We start from the raw sequence: 17832 nt of genomic DNA, 5'->3' as shown, positions 1-17832 counted from the left end.
TAATGTAGGTCAGAGGCAGTTGTTTATTGTTGTCTCTGATTGGGGATTCTATTTAGGTTGCCATTTTCCATTTTGGTTTGTGGGTTATGTTCTGTTTAGTTGCCTGTTTGCACTAGTCATATAGCGTCACGGTTCGTTCTTTTCATTAAAAGAGTTATGTACGCTTATCACGCTGCGCCTTGGTCTCCTAATTATGACGACAGTCATAGTATAATTCAAGGCTTGACTTGAGGTTACAGTTCAATTACACAGCAAAAGGTCTCCAGGAATAAGCTCCAGGACCAAGGTTGGCCATCCAAGCCATAGAGCAAAATATCCATATAAAGACATTATACACATTGTTAAATAACTAATACAGTTCTGTGCTATAGTATGTCCCAGGTGTTTGATAAAGTTCTATACTACGGTACATCGCAGTTGTTGGCTGAGGATTCAGACCCCCTTTTTGGCTCAGAGGGCATGTGGTATCTCATACACTTCCAGAAGTAGCCATTAGGGGATGCAGTTGAGCTGCTGTTTCCAGAGCTGGGCCTCCACCTCATGGCTTCCTCCTACTGTAGCTTAGTGACTCAAGCAGGGAGGAGTAGTCTACCTTGGCATCTGTCTCCACCAGGACCACCCGGAGCCCATGTTGGATCAAAGTGTCGTATAGGCCAATCTGTTGGTCTTAGCCAGGGTGGTCCTGCAGCTTCTGTTGCAGTGGTAACTGGTAGTCAGGATTCATGTTGGAGTCCAGAGGGGATCCACTCTGGGCTGACAGGAGGATTATGAGTCGTCTGCTTCTCTGTAAAGTATCAAATCAAATGTATTTATATAGCCCTTCGTACATCAGCTGATATCTCAAAGTGCTATACAGAAACCCAGCCTAAAACCCCAAACAGCAAGCAATGCAGGTGTTGAAGCACGTTGGCTAGGAAAAACTCCCTAGAAAGGCCAAAACCTAGGAAGAAACCTAGAGAGAAACCAGGCTATGAGGGGTGGCCAGTCCTCTTCTGGCTGTGCTGGGTGGAGATTATAACAGAACATGGCCAAGATGTTCAAATGTTCATAAATGACCAGCAAGGTCAAATAATAGGTCTGGGACAGGTAGCACATCCGGTGAAAAGGTCAGGATTCCATAGCCGCAGGCAGAACAGTTGAAACTGGAGCAGCAGCACGGCCAGGTGGACTGGGGACAGCAAGGAGTCATCATGCCAGGTAGTCCTGAGGCATGGTCCTACGACTCAGGTCCTCCGAGAGAGAGAAAGAGAGAATTAGAGAGCATACTTAAATTCACACAGGACACCGGATAAGACAGGAGAAGTACTCCAGAATTAACAAATTGACCCTAGCCCCCCGACACAAACTACTGCAGCATAAATACTGGAGGCTGAGACAGGAGGGGTCAGGAGACACTGTGGCCCCATCCGATGATATCTCCGGACAGGGCCAAACAGGAATGATATAACCCCACCCACTTTTCCAAAGCACAGTCCCCACACCACTAGAGGAATATCTTCAACCACCAACTTACCACCCTGAAACAAGGCCGAGTATAGCCCACAAAGATCTCTGCCACGGCACAACCCAAGGGGGGTGCCAACCCAGACAGGAAGATCACATCAGTGACTCAACCCACTCAAGTGACGCACCCCTCCTAGGGACGGCATGAAAGAGCACCAGTAAGCCAGTGACTCAGCCCCTGTAATAGGGTTAGAGGCAGAGAATTCCAGTGGAAAGAGGGGAACCGGCCAGGCAGAGACAGCAAGGGCGGTTCGTTGCTCCAGAGCCTTTCCGTTCACCTTCACACTCCTGGACCAGACTACACTCAATCATAGGACCCAGTGAAGAGATGAGTCTTCAGCAAAGACTTAAAGGTTGAGACCGAGTTTGCGTCTCTCACATGGGTAGGCAGGCCATTCCATATAAATGGATCTCTATAGGAGAAAGCCCTGCCCCCAGCTGTTTGCTTAGAAATTCTAGGGACAATTAGGAGGCCTGCGTCTTGTGACCGTAGCGTACGTGTAGGTATGTACGGTAGGACCAAATCAGAGAGATAGGTAGGAGCAAGCCCATGTAATGCTTTTTGTTGGTTAGCAGTAAAACCTTGGAAATCAGCCCTTGCCTTGACAGGAAGCCAGTGTAGGGAGGCTAGCACTGGAATAATATGATCAAATTTTTTGGTTCTAGTCAGGATTCTATCAACCGTATTTAGCACTAACCAAAGTGTATTTATTGCTTTATCCAGGTAGCCGGAAAGTAGAGCATTGCAGTAGTCTAACCTAGAAGTAACAAAAGCATGGATACATTTTTCTGCATCATTTTTGGACAGAAAGTTTCAGATTTTTGCAATGTTACGTAGATGGAAAAAAGCTGTCCTTGAAACAGTCTTGATATGTTCGTCAAAAGAGAGATCAGGGTCCAGAGTAATGCCGAGGTCCTTCACAGTTTTATTTGAGACAACTGTACAACCATTAAGATTAATTGTCAGATTCAACAGAAGATCTCTGTTTCTTGGGACCTAGAACAAACATCTCTGTCACTTCCTTATGTCTGAAACACAGGCTTCTAGCGAGGGCAATTTTGGGGCTTCACCATTGTTTCATTGAAATGTACAGCTGTGTGTCATCCTCATAGCAGTGAAAGTTAACATTATGTTTTCGAAGGACATCCAAGAGGTAAAATATATAGTGAAAACAATAGTGGTCCTAAAACGGAACCTTGAGGAACCCCTACATTTACAGTTGACTTGTCAGAGGATAAACCATTCAGAGACAAACTTTCCCGACAGATAAGATCTAAACCAGGCCAGAACTTGTCAGTGTAGACCAATTTGGGTTTCCAATCTCTCCAAAAGAATGTGGTGATCGATGGTGTCAAAAGCAGCACTAAGGTCTAGGACCACGAGGACAGAGGCAGAGCCTCGGTCTGATGCCATTAAAAGGTCATTTACCACCTTCACAACTGCAGTCTCAGTGCTATGATGGGGTCTAAAACCAGACTGAAGCATTTCGTATACATTGTTTGTCGTCAGGAAGGCAGTGAGTTGCTGCGCAACAGCCTGTTCTAATATTTTTGAGAGGAATGGGAGATTCGATATAGGCCGATAGTTTTTTATATTTTCTGGGTCAAGGTTTGGCTTTTTCAAGAGAGGCTTTATTACTGCCACTTTTAGTGAGTTTGGTACACATCCGATGGATAGAGCACTGTTTATTATGTTCAACATAGGAGGGCCAAGCACAGGAAGAAGCTCTTTCAGTAGTTTAGTTGGAATAGGGTCCAGTATGCAGCTTGAAGGTTTAGAGGCCATGATTATTTTCATCATTGTGTTAAGAGATATAGTATAGCAGAGTTGTGCAGACTCAGGACAACGAGCTTTGAAGGAATACGCAGATTTAAAGAGGAGTTTGGGTATTTTCTGTATACCAGGGAGCTAGTTTCTCATGAGAAATGGTTTTAGTTTTTAGTGGTGCAACTGCATCTAGGGTATTGCGCAAGGTTAAATTGAGTTCCTCAGTTATGTGGTTAACTGATTTTTGTCCTCTGACATCCTTGGGTAGGCAGAGGGAGTCTGGAAGGGCATCAAGGAATCTTTGTGTTGTCTATGAATTTATAACATGACTTTTGATGCTCCTTGGTTGGGGTCTGAGCAGATTATTTGTTGCAATTTCAAACTTAATAAAATGGTGGTCCGATAGTCCAGGATTATGAGGAAAAACATTAAGATCCACAACATTTATTCCATGGGACAAAACTAGGTCGAGAGTATGACTGTGACAGTGAGTAGGTCCAGAGACATCGTCGACAAAACCCACTGAGTCGATGATTTCTCCGAAAGCCTTTTGAAGTGGGTCTGTGGACTTTTCCATGTGAATATTACAGTCCCCAAAAATTTGAATATTATCTGCTATGACTACAAAGTCCGATAGGAATTCAGGGAACTCAGTGAGGAACACTGTATATGGCCCAGGAGGCCTGTGAACAGTAGCTATAAAAAGTGATTGAATTGGCTGCATAGATTTCATGACTAGAAAAAAAGTCGAAAACGTCATAAACATGGGAATTTATTTGTTGAACGGGGATTATGCAGTAGATTTAAGATTCAAAGTGCCACGATTGAGTTCTCGAAAGCAAATTTTATGTGCCTAATTGGTCTAGATTAAGGCCGGGATTCAATCTGATTGTGGGTTGTCAACAGTGCAGCTTTTAAAGGCAATATTCCCGCAATCCCAGAGATCGCAATTACGGTGAACACTGTATATGTCGGCTCAATTTGAAAGTGCCTTTAAAAGCTGCATTGTCAACAGCCCGCTATCAGATTGAATCCTGGCCCAAAGCAGTAACATGACAGAGCATTAGCAAAACTTCAATAGAAATGTGTTTGTGTGTGTCTGGGTACCTTCTCCAGGGAGGTCGTCCTGGCCTGCTGACAGAGTGTGTATCCGTATCGTCTCTCCAGCAGCTCAGATAGAACCTGCAGAGCAAACGTCTCTGCCCTGGACAACCCATGGTGCTTTCAAGACTACTGGGAGCAAAACAAAAAAAATGAGGAATCATGATGACGTCACATCAGTGATCTTCATGTCGTATATCTAGAAAGAAGCCAGAGTTCCAAATTTACAATTCCGAGTTCCCAGTTGTCTTGAACTCACTAAAGTCAGATTTTGCATTTCCAAGTCAAGTTGTTTTGAGCACGGCACAAATCATGCTTCATTGACAGCATGGCCAATGTTGACTGTTTAGAATTTTAAACTAGGAAAAAAAGAGCCTTAATCTTAGACTTGGGACCACACAGACACTCCACTGAATAGCAGGCTAGTGATTGCTTCGCAATGCTTGCAGTTAGCCACACTGATTCCTTCCAAACCACTCATTGAATTTGCATCCAATGTGCGTCTTTATGTTGAATGGCCGATGAGCATTGTCTATCATTTATCTTCCTTATTTCTCTTCATATGATAAGGATTAAAAAGGATTGGCCAGTAGACTATCGACTTGATTCATGAGGATGACTGCTAGCTAGACTTTGAAAGTATGATGTTGGATCAGTCCGATCAAAGCTATTGTAGATTTAATGTGATTTGACATCATTTTATCTGTGGGCAATGATCTTGAGCCTCTTCGAAGGGCACTTCTAATGTAACTCTATGGCAGCACCCAAGTATCTTGAATTTTCTAGCTCTACCCTTAGACTTGGCAGTGACGTAGTGTCCCCATGAGTGACAGAACACTGAGCCAATCACGGCGCAACGCTGCGTATTTTCTGCTGGTTTGCCCCACCACAGAAAGCACTGAGCTAGGCTAAAACACCAGAATTTTGTAACTGCCTTAATCAAGAAAACAAAAAAAGGCCATGTTTGTATGATGCGGCTTTATTAACTCAATGATATATATATATTTTTTTACATAATTTACAAACTGATGTGACATATTAATGCCAAAATAACATGCAAAACAGGCAAGCCCCCAAAAAACCAAAGCATTTTGGCTCTGCCCCACCTGCCCTGAATGACAAGTCGCAACTGGGCGGCATCACCATCTCCATAAAAGAACCTTCCAGAAATGAAAATCTTCCACTCTTAATGTGCAGGCGATAGGTCATGTGATGCGTAAAAGACACTGCTGGTTAGTGGCAAGGTGGAACGCATGACTCGTTCATTCGTCAGAACAGAAATGTTGGCCTATAAGCCTACAGGAGGGAGCTGTCGAGGATAGTTTGCTTTGAAGTATATTTGCCATTGCTAAAGCAACTTGAATTATCTGAATGGTACTCTTTTTTTACTGGTGAACTGAGCCAGCCGAATAAAACCTTTTGGTTGTACTAGATTTGACACTAGCACCCCAATTTCACTTTCGGTTAAGTTTTATTTCTCAGCATTTTTTTGTATTACATGGTATGGCGTTGTATATTCCCCTCTGGCTTTAAAGGGATGATTTTTGACCATATATGATTAATTAGGAGCATTTTGAAATGCAAATAGCCAAGGTTGTGCACAAGCACTGAGGCTGAGAACAATTGATATTTATCAATGGTTATTTTATACTGATGTGTGTATGACACTCATAGGATTGTTTGATAAATCACACTTTTTCTATGCATATGAACATTCTCTAAATTCCGTTCGTAAGTAGTATTTTTGGAATAATTTCTACACAATATTGATTATCGAGGCCCCAGGAATCTTTTGTGACCATGGGAGATTTCTACGTTTACTCCTATTTTTGGGCACAAGGTTGTTCAGTTTCCTATAGGCCAACACCAGGTCCACTTTACAGCCATAGAAAATACCAGGCAGAGACACATGCACGTGTAGAAACCACTGTGAATGGCTAAAAGGGAAGGAAGTGAGATATAATGGTATCACATTCTGTGCTGACAGACAGTAGCTACGAGTCTAAGCTACTGTTACAACATTTACATTACATTTAAGTCATTTAGCAGACGCTCTTATCCAGAGCGACTTACAAATTGGTGCATACACCTTATGACATCCAGTGGAACAGCCACTTGCATCTAAATCTTTTTTTTGGGGGTGAGAAGGATTACTTACCCTATCCTAGGTATTCCTTGAAGAGGTGGGGTTTCAGGTGTCTCCGGAAGGTGGTGATTGACTCCGCTGTCCTGGCGTCGTGAGGAGTTTGTTCCACCATTGGGGGCCAGAGCAGCGAACAGTTTTGACTGGGCTGAGCGGGAACTGTACTTCCTCAGTGGTAGGGAGGCGAGCAGGCCAGAGGTGGATGAACGCAGTGCCCTTGTTTGGGTGTAGGGCCTGATCAGAGCCTGGAGGTACTGAGGTGCCATTCCCCTCACAGCTCCGTAGGCAAGCACCATGGTCTTGTAGCGGATGCGAGCTTCAACTGGAAGCCAGTGGAGAGAGCGGAGGAGCGGGGTGACGTGAGAGAACTTGGGAAGGTTGAACACCAGACGGGCTGCGGCGTTCTGGATGAGTTGTAGGGTTTAATGGCACAGGCAGGGAGCCCAGCCAACAGCGAGTTGCAGTAATCAAGACGGGAGATGACAAGTGCCTGGATTAGGACCTGCGCCGCTTCCTGTGTGAGGCAGGGTCGTACTCTGCGGATGTTGTAGAGCATGAACCTACAGGAACGGGACACCGCCTTGATGTTAGTTGAGAACGTCAGGGTGTTGTCCAGGATCACGCCAAGGTTCTTAGCGCTCTGGGAGGAGGACACAATGGAGTTGTCAACCGTGATGGCGAGATCATGGAACGGGCAGTCCTTCCCGGGAGGAAGAGGAGCTCCGTCTTGCTGAGGTTCAGCTTGAGGTGGTGATCCGTCATCCACACTGATATGTCTGCCAGACATGCAGAGATGCGATTCGCCACCTGGTCATCAGAAGGGGGAAAGGAGAAGATTAATTGTGTGTCGTCTGCATAGCAATGATAGGAGAGACCATGTGAGGTTATGACAGAGCCAAGTGACTTGGTGTATAGCGAGAATAAGAGCGGGCCTAGAACAGAGCCCTGGGGGACACCAGTGGTGAGAGCGCGTGGTGAGGAGACAGATTCTCGCCACGCCACCTGGTAGGAGCGACCTGTCAGGTAGGACGCAATCCAAGCGTGGGCCGCGCCGGAGATGCCCAACTTGGAGAGGGTGGAGAGGAGGATCTGATGGTTCACAGTATCGAAGGCAGCCGATAGGTCTAGAAGGATGAGAGCAGAGGAGAGAGAGTTAGCTTTAGCAGTGCGGAGCGCCTCCGTGATACAGAGAAGAGCAGTCTCAGTTGAATGACTAGTCTTGAAACCTGACTGATTTGGATCAAGAAGGTCATTCTGAGAGAGATAGCGGTAGAGCTGGCCAAGGACGGCACGCTCAAGAGTTTTGGAGAGAAAAGAGAGAAGGGATACTGGTCTGTAGTTGTTGACATCGGAGGGATCGAGTGTAGGTTTTCAGAAGGGGTGCAACTCTCGCTCTCTTGAAGACGGGAGGGACGTAGCCAGCGGTCAGGGATGAGTTGATGAGCGAGGTGAGGTAAGGGAGAAGGTCTCCGGAAATGGTCTGGAGAAGAGAGGAGGGGATAGGGTCAAGCGGGCAGGTTGTTGGGCGGCCGGCCGTCACAAGACGCGAGATTTCATCTGGAGAGAGAGGGGAGAAAGAGGTCAGAGCATAGGGTAGGGCAGTGTGAGCAGAACCAGCGGTGTCGTTTGACTTAGCAACGAGGATCGGATGTCGTCGACCTTCTTTTCAAAATGGTTGACGAAGTCATCTGCAGAGAGGAGGAGGGGGGAGGATTCAGGAGGGAGGAGAAGGTGGCAAAGAGCTTCCTAGGGTTAGAGGCAGATGCTTGGAATTTAGAATGGTAGAAAGTGGCTTTAGCAGCAGAGACAGAGGAGGAAAATGTAGAGAGGAGGGAGTGAAAGGATGCCAGGTCCGCAGGGAGGCGAGTTTTCCTCCATTTCCGCTCGGCTGCCCGGAGCCCTGTTCTGTGAGCTCGCAAGGAGTCGTCGAGCCACGGAGCGGGAGGGGAGGACCGAGCCGGCCTGGAGGATAGGGGACATAGGGAGTCAAAGGATGCAGTAAGGGAGGAGAGGAGGGTTGAGGAGGCAGAATCAGGAGATAGGTTGGAGAAAGTTTGAGCAGAGGGAAGAGATGATAGGATGGAAGAGGAGAGAGTAGCGGGGAGAGAGAGCGAAGGTTGGGACGGCGCGATACCATCCGAGTAGGGGCAGTGTGGGAAGTGTTGGATGAGAGCGAGAGGGAAAAGGATACAAGGTAGTGGTCGGAGACTTGGAGGGAGTTGCAATGAGGTTAGTGGAAGAACAGCATCTAGTAAAGATGAGGTCAAGCGTATTGCCTGCCTTGTGAGTAGGGGGAAGGTGAGAGGGTGAGGTCAAAAGAGGAGAGGAGTGGAAAGAAGGAGGCAGAGAGGAATGAGTCAAAGGTAGACGTGGGGAGGTTAAAGTCGCCCAGAACTGTGAGAGGTGAGCCGTCCTCAGGAAAGGAGCTTATCAAGGCATCAAGCTCATTGATGAACTCTCCGAGGGAACCTGGAGGGCGATAAATGATAAGGATGTTAAGCTTGAAAGGGCTGGTAACTGTGACAGCATGGAATTCAAAGGAGGCGATAGACAGATGGGTAAGGGGAGAAAGAGAGAAAGACCACTTGGGAGAGATGAGGATCCCGGTGCCACCACCCCGCTGACCAGAAGCTCTCGGGGTGTGCGAGAACACGTGGGCGGACGAGGAGAGAGCAGTAGGAGTAGCAGTGTTATCTGTGGTGATCCATGTTTCCGTCAGTGCCAAGAAGTCAAGGGACTGGAGGGAGGCATAGGCTGAGATGAACTCTGCCTTGTTGGCCGCAGATCGGCAGTTCCAGAGGCTACCGGAGACCTGGAACTCCACGTGGGTCGTACGCGCTGGGACCACCAGATTAGGGTGGTCGCGGCCACGCGGTGTGGAGCGTTTGTATGGTCTGTGCAGAGAGGAGAGAACAGGGATAGACAGACACATAGTTGACAGGCTACAGAAAAGGCTACGCTAATGCAAGGAGATTGGAATGACAAGTGGACTACACGTCACGAATGTTCAGAAAGTTAAGCTTACGTAGCAAGAATCTTATTGACTAAAATGATTAAAATGATACAGTACTGCTAAAGTAGGCTAGCTGGCAGTGGCTGCGTTGTTGACACTACACTAATCAAGTCGTTCCGTTGAGTGTAATAGTTTCTACAGTGCTACTATATGGGGGGCTAGCTGGCTAGCTAGCAGTGTTGTTTACGTTACGTTGCGTTAAAAGAACGACAATAGCTGGCTAGCTAACCTAGGAAATCGCTCTAGACTACACAATTATCTTTGAAACAAAGACGGCTATGTAGCTAGCTACGATCAAACAAATCAAACCGTTGTACTGTAATGAAATGAAAATGTGACACTACCTGACCGGTGATTGAATTCGAAACAGTAGACGTTGGCTAGCTGTTAGCTGTTAGCTGTTGGCTAGCTAGCAGAGTCTCCTACGTTACAATAACAGCACCTTACATCAAATCTCTCACAAATGGCAAGGCCAACATCCTGTTCAAACAGACTCTTATGGGCGATTTGAAGTCTTTCATGTTACTAAGGAGTGTGTTTGGGGTCCTACCTGGTTGGAGTAGTAGCAGTTCTATGTCCCGACCCAGGACATTCCTGGCGACGCAGCTGATAGGCACATTGAGGAATTCAGGAATTCAGAACGGACCTCAGAGTGGACTGGCCATAGACCCCACTACTCCAAAAAAGGCTGAGGGTCAGATGGTGACAGAGTGAGATGGTCACAGTCAGTGTAGGACAGAGCTCTATACACACACACAAACTCTCGCTCACATGCACACAAACTCACACACAAACACATCTCTAAAAAGATACATACTGAGATACAGTGTATACTACATGTTTTAAAAGAGTACTCACATTGCTGTCTTTGTCACGTTGAGCTGTTCTATGTGGTCAGTATGTCTTCCATCCAGAACATAGAGCTCTCTGACTCCGTACCTTCACCGACCCAAAGAAACGCTGAACACACCAGCTCTATCCTTGAGCCTGCCATCAAACAGAAAACACGCGGAGTCAGCAGCTGTGACATGGCCCAGAAAGACTAAATTACCCAGCAGTCTTCATACCAGATTTCTATTAAACACTAATGTTCAAGGGATGAGAGAGAGCCTTATCTACAAAAAAGCAAGATGTCATAATTTCACACTTGGTTCAACCACGACGGTTTCCTTTCTGGGGTCGGTTAACTTGGGGTTGCAACATGACTTTTTCTGCCAATGCACAGACCACACAGGTAATGTCAGATAAAGCCAATATCATCAGGTAAACAGTAATGCTGCAAAAAGGACAAATTTACAAATCACCTAATTATCACCAAATATGTCAGAAAATTATACACATTATACAATTCCACACTTTGTTGCAGCCACAGAAAGTGTGGTGAGAAAAAATATATGTTCATTGAATTTAAATGGAGGTACAACTTTACCTTTTTGTTCAATTTGAGCTGAGTGGGCAGTGGTGGGGGTTTTCCCTGCAGAGAGAGCTCTACTAGGCTGTCAGGGATTTCCTCCTCTTCTTCCGAAAAGGATCAGAGGACCAATATGCGGCGTGGAAAGTGTCCATGGTTCTTTTAATACGTAAATGTACACATGAACACTACAAAACAATAAACATGGAAAACCTAAACAGTCCTATCTGGTGCAGAGACAGGAACAAACACACAGTGAAACCCAGGCTACCTAAGTATGATTCTCAATCAGAGACAACTAATGAAACCTGCCTCTGATTGAGAACCATACTAGGCCGAAACATAGAAAAACAAACATAGACAGCCCACCCAACTCACGCCCTGACCATACTAAATAATGACAAAACAAAGGAAATAAAGGTCAGAACGTGACATAGGCAGGTGTAAATTCCAGCATGGCTCTCAGTAGTATTGATCACCCGGAGCCTCTTCAGACCATCTTCTTCAATGATCTTCTCTCCATGCTGGTCGACAGGGCTACAGTCCTGCATAGCCCATCGGAGATGCTGTGTGTCAAAGTTAGCTCACGCAATCCCATCTACTTATCCCAAAATAGAAATGTCATCAATATTTTTTATTAAGTTACCAATTTTGAGCAACTGACATTCATGACAGGCAAGGCAGTTAGTTAAGCTAAACAACAGTTCAGTCATGACTGTATTATGTCCATTGTCACAAGCTTATGTCAGCTACTATCAATCTGTTACGTTATTACTATGACATTGTAATGCATGCCAGGCCAGAGGCGGTCGGTGCCGTTTAAAATTAGGATTATTTTTTATTTTATGAGCATAGCCATATTTCTATTACAGCATATTGGATGACTGTCATTCATATTCCATTCATCCAGTTCAATGTAACATTGATAGGTTTAGGCTACTACATGATCATTTTCCCTATACCCATCATGAGGTTGCTACAACCTAGCCTATGAATGAAAGTTTACAGGTCAAGAGAAGAATTTGAGTAATCAAGGTGACAGACAATGACACATTCAGTACCTCCTTGCACTCTTGCCTGTATCTAGCTGATCTAGGGTGTAATCATTAGTCCAACAGTTGCAAACGACAGTTTATATTGGACTAATTTAGCTACGTTTATCCCCGTTTCGTTCCGTTTGCTTTTTTTTCTTCTTTCAACAGAATTGACGGAATGAATACAGTCGTGGCCAAAAGTTTTGAGAATGACACAAATATACATTTTCACAAAGTCTTCTGCCTCAGTTTGTATGATGGCAATTTACAAATACTCTAGAATGTTATGAAGAGTGAGCAATTGAACTGAATCCCCAAAAATCATTTATACTGCATTTCAGCCCTGCCAGAAAAGGACCAGCTGACAACATGTCAGTGATTCTCTCAATAACACAGGTGTGAGTTCTTCCTGTTCTTCCTGTTCTAACCATGTTCTTCCTCTGTCAACCATGGTTACCTTTAAGGAAACACATGATGGCATCATTGCTTTGCACAAAAGGGGCTTCACAGGCAATGATATTGCTGCCAGTAAGATTGCACATAAATCAACCATTTATCATCAAGAACTTCAAGGACAGTGGTTCAATTGTTGTGAAGGCTTCAGGGTGCCCAAGAAAGTCCAGCAAGTGTCAGGACCGTCTCCTAATGTTGATTCAGCTGTGGGATCGGGGCACCACCAGTACAGAGCTTACTCAGGAATGGCAGCAGGCAGGTGTGAGTGCATCTGCACGCACAGTGAGGTGAAGACTTTTGGAGGATGGCCTGGTGTCAAGAAGGACAGCAAAGAAGCCACTTCTCTCCAGGAAAAACATCAGGGACAGACTGATATTCTGCAAAAGGTACAGGGATTGGACTGCTGAGGACTGGGGCAGTCATTTTCTCTGATGAATCCCCTTTCCGATTGTTTGAGGCATCTGGAAAAAAGCTTGTCCGGAGAAGACAAGGTGAGTTCTACAATCATGTCTGTGTCATGCCAACAGTAAAGCATCCTGAGACCATTCATGTGTGGGGTTGCTTCTCAGCCAAGGGAGTGGGCTCACTCACAATTTTGCCTAAGAACACAGCCACGAATAAATCAAATCAAATCAAATTGTATTTGTCACATACACATGGTTAGCAGATGTTAATGCGAGTGTAGCGAAATGCTTGTGCTTCTAGTTCCGACAATGCAGTAATAACCAACAAGTAATCTAGCTAACAATTCCAAAACTACTACCTTATAGACACAAGTGTAAGGGGATAAAGAATATGTACATAAAGATATATGAATGAGTGATAGTACAGAGCGGCATAGGCAAGATACAGGAGATGGTATTGAGTGCAGTATATACATATGAGATGAGTATGTAAACAAAGTGGCATAGTTAAAGTGGCTAGTGATACATGTATTACATAAAGATGCAGTAGATGATATAGAGTACAGTATATACATATACATATGAGATGAATAATGTAGGGTATGTAACATTATATTAGGTAGCATTGTTTAAAGTGGCTAGTGATATATTTTACATAATTTCCCATCAATTCCCATTATTAAAGTGGCTGGAGTTGAGTCAGTGTGTTGGCAGCAGCCACTCAATGTTAGTGGTGGCAGTTTAACAGTCTGATGGCCTTGAGATAGAAGCTGTTTTTCAGTCTCTCGGTCCCAGCTTTGATGCACCTGTACTGACTTCGCCTTCTGGATGATAGCGGGGTGAACAGGCAGTGGCTCGGGTGGTTGTTGTCCTTGATGATCTTTATGGCCTTCCTGTGACATCGGGTGGTGTAGGTGTCCTGGAGGGCAGGTAGTTTGCCCCCGGTGATGCGTTGTGCAGACGTCACTACCCTCTGGAGAGCCTTACGGTTGTGGGCGGAGCAGTTGCCGTACCAGGCAGTGATACAGCCCGACAGGATGCTCTCGATTGTGCATCTGTAGAAGTTTGTGAGTGCTTTAGGTGACAAGCCAAATTTCTTCAGCCTCCTGTGGTTGAAGAGGCGCTGCTGCGCCTTCTTCACGATGCTGTCTGTGTGGGTGGACCAATTCAGTTTGTCTGTGATGTGTACGCCGAGGAACTTAAAACTTACTACCCTTAGCAATTTAGGACAGATTTTGATGCAGTTCACTATGGGCACGCAATTCATCCAAAGTGGAAATACTGCCCCCTATCTCTAACTGACTTGCCTAGCTAAATAAAGGTAAATTAATAAATGATGCCACCTGTCTTCCATAACAGCATCGGTGAAGACAAACATTAGGCTGGCTACATTACATAGTCAAGCATTATGCATCATTTCTCACACCTAAAGTACAGCCACAATTTAGAAATGTTAATAAAGCCTTAATAAATTAAGCCAGGTTACTTATTAAAGCTTTATACCTGTTTAATAAGATAAGGAACACTGCTTTAAATAGCCTACCTTATTTTGGATATAGCCTTTTATGGTGCATAATAAAGATCATAGCAACAGTTGGTATAGAAGAAGCCATTAACCACATGTGTTGTTTAACACAGCTGGTTTGCTCAAGTGATTGCATCCCCACTCTATCCAACCTGCCCATTCAAACTGAATAACACAAAGTGACACAACCTCTCATGTCATTCCCCCTCGCTTGAAGAGTGCACTTTGCTGTCTGCGCTTTCATCCTGACTTACCTTGGCAGTGGGAGATGTGGCGCAACAATATATATATATATATATTTCACCTTTATTTGACCAGGTAGGCCAGTTGAGAACAAGTTCTCATTTACAACTGCGACCTGGCCAATATAAAGCAAAGCAGTGCGACAATAAACAACAACGCAGAGTTACACGTGGGATAAATAAAAGTAGAGTCAATAACACAATAGAAAAATCTATATACAATGTGTGCAAATGGAGTATGGAGGTAAGGCAATAATAGGCCATTGTAGCAAAGTAATTGGTTCCAGTCACTGGCAGCAAAGAACTGGAAGGAAAGGCGGCCAAAGGAGGTGTTTGCTTTGGGGATGACCAGTGAGAGATACCTGCTGGAGCGCGTGCTATGAGTGGGGGTTGTTATGGTGACCAGTGAGCTGAGATAAGGCGGAGCTTTACCTAGCAAAGACTTATAGATGAGTCATGAGAAAGCAGAGGAGGAACTCCCCTGACATGATGTTCCGAGTCTGAGACAGAAAAAAATAGACCTAGCATCTCATTTCACACGCCTTTAATACATTTCTGTGAAATAGCCAATGAGCGGTTGTTGGAAAACACATCTCAAAAACAAGGCTCCTGAGAAATGTCCTGTCTTTGAATGCAACTCCTCAAGGACTTGCATTTAATTATGGCAAGGCGTTCCAATTAGCTGCATTTGCTAGCACTTTCAGCTCACTTGCCCAAAAGCTGACGCTGGTCCAGGGGAAGTCGGACGAAAACTTCAAAAATATATATTCCAGGTCGAATAAACTGGTCAAACGAAGTAGAGAATCAATCTTCAGGATGTTATTTTCATATACAGTGCCTTGCGAAAGTATTCGGCCCCCTTGAACTTTGCGACCTTTTGCCACATTTCAGGCTTCAAACATAAAAATATAAAACTGTATTTTTTTGTGAAGAATCAACAACAATTGGGACACAATCATGAAGTGGAACGACAGTTATTGGATATTTCAAACTTTTGTAACAAATCAAAAACTGAAAAATTGGCTGTGCAAAATTATTCAGCCCCCTTAAGTTAATGCTTTGTAGCGCCACCTTTTGCTGTGATTACAGCTGTAAGTCGCTTAGGGTATGTCTCTATCAGTTTTGCACATCGAGAGACTGACATTTTTCCCCATTCCTCCTTGCAAAACAGCTCGAGCTCAGTGAGGTTGGATGGAGAGCATTTGTGAACAGCAGTTTTCAGTTCTTTCCACAGATTCTCGATTGGATTCAGGTCTGGACTTTGACTTGGCCATTCTAACACCTGGATATGTTTATTTTTGAACCATTCCATTGTAGATTTTGCTTTATGTTTTGGATCATTGTCTTGTTGGAAGACAAATCTTCGTCCCAGTCTCAGGTCTTCTCGCAGACTCCATCAGGTTTTCTTCCAGAATGGTCCTGTATTTGGCTCCATCCATCTTCCCATCAATTTTAACCATCTTCCCTGTCCCTGCTGAAGAAAAGCAGGCCCAAACCATGATGCTGCCACCACCATGTTTGACAGTGGGGATGGTGTGTTCAGGGTGATGAGCTGTGTTGCTTTTACGCCAAACATAACGTTTTGCATTGTTGCCAAAAAGTTCAATTTTGGTTTCATCTGACCAGAGCACCTTCTTCCACATGTTTGGTGTGTCTCCCAGGTGGCTTGTGGCAAACTTTAAACGACACTTTTTAAGGATATCTTTAAGAAATGGCTTTCTTCTTGTCACTCTTCCATAAAGGCCAGATTTGTGCAATATACGACTGATTGTTGTCCTATGGACAGAGTCTCCCACCTCAGCTGTAGATCTCTGCAGTTCATCCAGAGTGATTCAGAGATCCTCACTGAACTTCTGGAGAGAGTTTGCTGCACTGAAAGTAAAGGGGCTGAATAATTTTGCACGCCCAATTTTTCAGTTTTTGATTTGTTACAAAAGTTTGAAATATCCAATAAATGTCGTTCCACTTCATGATTGTGTCCGACTTGTTGTTGATTCTTCACAAAAAAATACAATTTTATATCTTTATGTTTGAAGCCTGAAATGTGGCAAAAGGTCACAAAGTTCAAGGGGGCCGAATACTTTCGCAAGGCACTGTATATCCAATAACGTTCCAACCGGAGCATATGTTTTCATCTGCAGCCAAATGGAACGATGGTGACATCCACAGACAAATGCGCAACAGGGAAATTGCATTCTGCCAGGACAGTGACTCATTCCCCTCCCATTCGGTCAAAGTTCACACCAGAGGCTCCATTCCACGTTCTACTGAATGAGGACATCTAATGGAAGGAGTAGGAAGTTCTAACAGATCCATATCTTATTTGGAAGTGAAGAGGCGATGACTTAAAATTAGACCCGCATTCAGAATTTCACTTCCTGTTCGGAAGATGGCCTGCCCTATGAGTTCTGTTATGCTCACAGACATAATTCAAACAGTTTTAGAAACTTCAGAGTGTTTTCTATCCAATAGTAATAACAATATGCATATATTAGAAATCTAGGACAGAGTAGGATGCAGTTCACTATGGGCACGCAATTCATCCATAGTGAAAATACTGCCACCTATCCCCAACAAGTTAAGGGGAATTAAAACCCAGATTACGGAACCGAATGACAAAGTGCGTGACAAAACACACAAATGAAAACCCAAGGGATATCCAGCGCTATTCAGCAGTGAATGCACTTCATTTGCGGGAAATCCATTTCTAGGCCTACTGGTATTTTGCCAGAAAATGTCTTCGGCTATAGTTTACACACAATTATTCCCTCAAGGCGCTACTCTCAGTGCGTCTCTGCTTTTAGGAGTGAATGAGTATTTACAACTAACCACCATTTCTCTGTTGAAATGTAGACACCATAAATTATGTTCAAACTTCTAAATTCATTAATAATTGTTTTGTTGTAAATTTGTCAGTCAAACTTACATTAGAAATGTAGTTGGATGCTATTTGCTTTGTTTGTGGTGGAATGAACACCTCCTCATTTGGCATGTAGCCTGTAGCCTATCTATAGGCTCTCCCTTGGCGGAGTTCCCAGACCCGACACTGTGACCTGGTCTCAGACCATGTTGTAGAATTCTGTATGTAAATCCAATATACTCCATTTAGTATGATATGTTACGTTTCGTGTGGTATGTATTAATTTGTGGATGTCAAACACCCATTTTGTATGACTTATATCAAATGACGCAATTCGTATTATATGTTATGAATTTGCAAAATGTATGATATTTT

The 17832-nt window shown here is 44.3% G+C and overlaps 1 pseudogene; it reads right to left on the bottom strand.

The window, feature by feature from the left end:
• Window positions 1-349: 349 nt before the first annotated feature.
• Window positions 350-11609, bottom strand: LOC118366625 (interleukin-1 receptor type 1-like; annotated as a pseudogene).
• Between the last annotated feature and the right edge of the window lie 6223 nt (window positions 11610-17832).

This window comes from Oncorhynchus keta, chromosome 34, assembly GCF_023373465.1.
Source record: "Oncorhynchus keta strain PuntledgeMale-10-30-2019 chromosome 34, Oket_V2, whole genome shotgun sequence".
In the NCBI taxonomy this organism is placed as follows: Eukaryota; Metazoa; Chordata; class Actinopteri; order Salmoniformes; family Salmonidae; genus Oncorhynchus; species Oncorhynchus keta.
Note: the sequence above shows the minus strand (reverse complement) of the source record. Positions and strands in the feature narration are given on the sequence as shown.